Source organism: Branchiostoma floridae, chromosome 14 (assembly GCF_000003815.2).
Source record: "Branchiostoma floridae strain S238N-H82 chromosome 14, Bfl_VNyyK, whole genome shotgun sequence".
NCBI classification, from domain to species: domain Eukaryota; kingdom Metazoa; phylum Chordata; class Leptocardii; order Amphioxiformes; family Branchiostomatidae; genus Branchiostoma; species Branchiostoma floridae.
Window position 1 is genome coordinate 21,504,580 of NC_049992.1, and position 3,753 is coordinate 21,508,332.

Genomic DNA, 3,753 nt, shown 5'->3' on the forward strand with positions numbered 1-3,753 from the left:
ACCGATTCGAAAGAACTGAAATTTCCAAAATTCGCCCCAAAGCGTCCATGGCACTCAATGCATATCGGATATTGCTTCAATTCTGTAACAGCTCATGAATTCACATATAGATGATATTAGAAAGTAACATTTCATCTATAAAGTGCAAATTAGACATTAGAAAACAAAACCTAGCGACAATCTCATGAACTACCGCCAAATCACTAGCAGAAAAGCAAATAGGGTCTTGAAAAACCCTACGTTTTCACAAAACCAATAAAATTTTACATGGTTTGATTAACGAGCCACAGCGGGCCTAAGTGATAATCAGTATTAGAGAGCGGGCAACTAAGATTAAAGTGACGCACAGATTTAACAGACATCACAGCGTTGCCATTAAGTTGACAGATGCGATCGGGAGAAAGACGGGGCGAGTTTGCCATTCTATTGACCCAATTAAACAATAAACTAAACATACAACTTCGACCAAACTCCTTCTGTTCTAACCGAAGTGTATCCGCTACGTAGTCTACGTGACAAATTCAACAGACAGCAAAGCATGATGACGACAGGGTGCCATAAAGTTAACATATGCGGTCAGAAGGAAGTCAGGGCGGGTTTTCCACTCTATTGTCCTATAAACTAAAACACAACTTCAACCAAACTCCTTCTGTTTACACCGGAGTACCTATGCTACATATTACTAGTCTCAAATTTAGCAGACATCAAGGCGTGATGACGTCAGAGTACCATAAAGTTGACATATGCGGTCAGAAAGAAGTCGTGGCGGATTTTCCACACTATTGACCTAATTAAAAAAATCATACACAATAAACTTAACATACAACTTCAACCAAACTCCTTCTGTTTACACCGAAGTGCCTATGCTATATATTACTAGTCCCAATTTAACAGATATCAAAGCCTGATGACGTCAGGGTGCCATAAAGTTGACATATGCGGTCAGAAGGAAGTCAAGGCGGGTTTTCCACCCTATTGTCCTAATTAAAAGATTAATACACAATAAACTAAACATACAACTTCGACCAAACTCTTTCTGTTTACAATGAATTGTCTCCGCTACGTATAACTAGTCTTACATTTAACAGACATCAAGGCGTGATGACGTCAGAGTGCAATAAACTTGACATATGCGGTCAGAAGGAAGTCAATGCGGGTTTTCCACACTATTGTCCTATTGGAAAAATTTATACACAATAAACTAAACATACAACTTTAACCAAAATCCTTCTGTTTACACCCAAGTGCCTCAGCTACATATGGCTAGTTTCAAATTTTACAGACATCAAGGCGTGATGACGTCAGAGTACCATAAAGTTGACATAAGCGGTCAGAAAGAGGACTGGGCGGGTTTTCCACACTATTGACCTAATTAAAAGATTCATAGACAATAAACTAAACATACAACTTCAACCAAAATCCTTCTGTTCACACCCAAGTGCCTCAGCTACATATGGCTAGCTTCAAATTTTACAGACATCAAGGCGTGATGACGTCAGAGTACCATAAAGTTGACATAAGCGGTCAGAAAGAGGACTGGGCGGGTTTTCCACACTATTGACCTAATTAAAAGATTCATAGACAATAAACTAAACATACAGCTTCAACCAAACTCCGTCTGTTTACACCCATGTGCCTCCGCTACATATTTCAAGTCTCAAATTTAACAGACATCATGGCGTGATGACGTCAGAGTGCCATAAAATTGACATATGCAGTGAGAAGGAAGTCAGGGCGGGTTTTCCACTATATTGTCCTAATTAAAAAATCATACACAATTAACTTAACATACAACTTCAACCAAACTCCTTCTGTTTACATCGAAGTGCCTATGCTACATATTACTAGTCTTAAATTTAACAGACATCAAAGCATGATGACGTCAGGGTGCCATAAAATTGACTAAAACTGTCGTAATTGAATAAAACTGTCGTAATGGAAAAAAATTCATACACAATAAACTAAACATACAACTTCGACCAATCTCAGTCTGTTAACACCAGAGTATCTCCGCTACACATTACTAGTCTCAAATTTAACAGACATCAAGGCGTGTTGACGTCAGAGTGCCATAAAGTTGACATGTGCGGTGAGAAGGAAGTCAGGGCGGGTTTTCCACTATATTGTCCTAATTAAAAGATTAATACACAATTAACTAAATATACAACTTCGACCAAACTCTTTCTGTTCACATTGGATTGTCTCCGCTACATATTTACTTGTCTCAAATTTAACAGACCATCAAGGCGTGATGACGTCAGAGTACCATAAAGTTGACATATGCGGTCAGAAAGAAGTCGTGGCGGATACACAATAAACTAAACATACAACTTCAACCAAACTCCTTCTGTTTACACCGAAGTGCCTATGCAATATATTACAAATGTACTAGTCTCAAATTTAACAGACAGCAAAGCATGATGACGTCAGGGTGCCATAAAGTTGACATATGCGGTCAGAAGAAAATCAGGGCAGGTTTTCCACTATATTGTCCTAATTTTAAAAAATCATATACAATAAACTAAACATACAACTTCAACCAAACGCTTTCTATTCACATTGGATTGTCTCCGCTACGTATTACTAGTCTCAAATTTAACAGACATCATGGCGTGATGACGTCAGAGTACCATAAAGTCAGGGGAAATCCGCTATCTCCTATCTCCTAGACTAGAGGCGATAATTAACCCAAGCTGGTCTATGTTCGACGCTGAGGCCCGGGTTCGCCAGATGGCCTCCCGTGGGGTAGAGCGATTAGCAAGCCTTTTGCCTGTCATAGAGTTAATCGAGCGTGTAATGTGAGTAAACACAGCGGTCAGAAGGAAGTCATGGCGGGTTTTCCACTCTATTGTCGTAATGGAAAAAAATTCATACACAATAAACTAAACATACAACTTCGACGAAACTCAGTCTGTTAACACCAGAGTATATCCGCTACATATTACTAGTCTCAAATTTAACAGACATCAAGGCGTTTTGACGTCAGAGTGCCATAAAGTTGACATGTGCGGTGAGAAGGAAGTCATGGCGGGTTTTCCACTATATTGTCCTAATTAAAAGATTCATACACAATAAACTAAACATACAACTTCGACCAAACTCTTTCTGTTCACATACGATTGTCTCCGCTACATATTACTTGTCTCAAATTTAACAGACATCAAGGCGTGATGACGTCAGAGTACCATAAAGTTGACCAAGGAGGTTGAGTTGACATATGCGGTCAGAAAGAAGTCGTGGCGGATTTTCCACACTATTGACCTAATTAAAAAAAATCATACACAATAAACTAAACATACAACTTCAACCAAACTCCTTCTGCTTACACCGAAGTGCCTATGCTATATATTACTTGTCTCAAATTTAACAGACATCAAAGCCTGATGACGTCAGGGTGCCATAAAGTTGACATATCCGGTCAAAAGTAAGTCAGGGTGGGTTTTCCACTATATTGTCGAAATGAAAAAAAAATTATAGTCAATAAAATAAACATACAACTTCAACCAAAATCTGTTTGTTCACATTGGAGTACCTCTGCTGAGTAAAACTAGTCTCAAATTTAACAGACATCAAGGCGTGATGACGTCAGAGTGCCATAAAGTTGACAGGTGCGGTCAAAAGGAAGTCAGGGCGGGTTTTCCACTATATTGTCGAAATGAAAAAAAATTATAGACAATAAACTAAACATTCAACTTCAACCAAACTCTGTTTGTTCACATTGGATTACCTCTGCTGAGTAAAACTAGTCTCAAA

General features: G+C 38.7%; 1 protein-coding gene across 1 annotated transcript in view; it reads left to right on the forward strand.

The window, feature by feature from the left end:
• Positions 1 to 3,753, forward strand: part of LOC118430404 (FK506-binding protein 2-like) — a 26,402-nt gene that overhangs the window by 347 nt on the left and 22,302 nt on the right. The window lies entirely within an intron of this gene.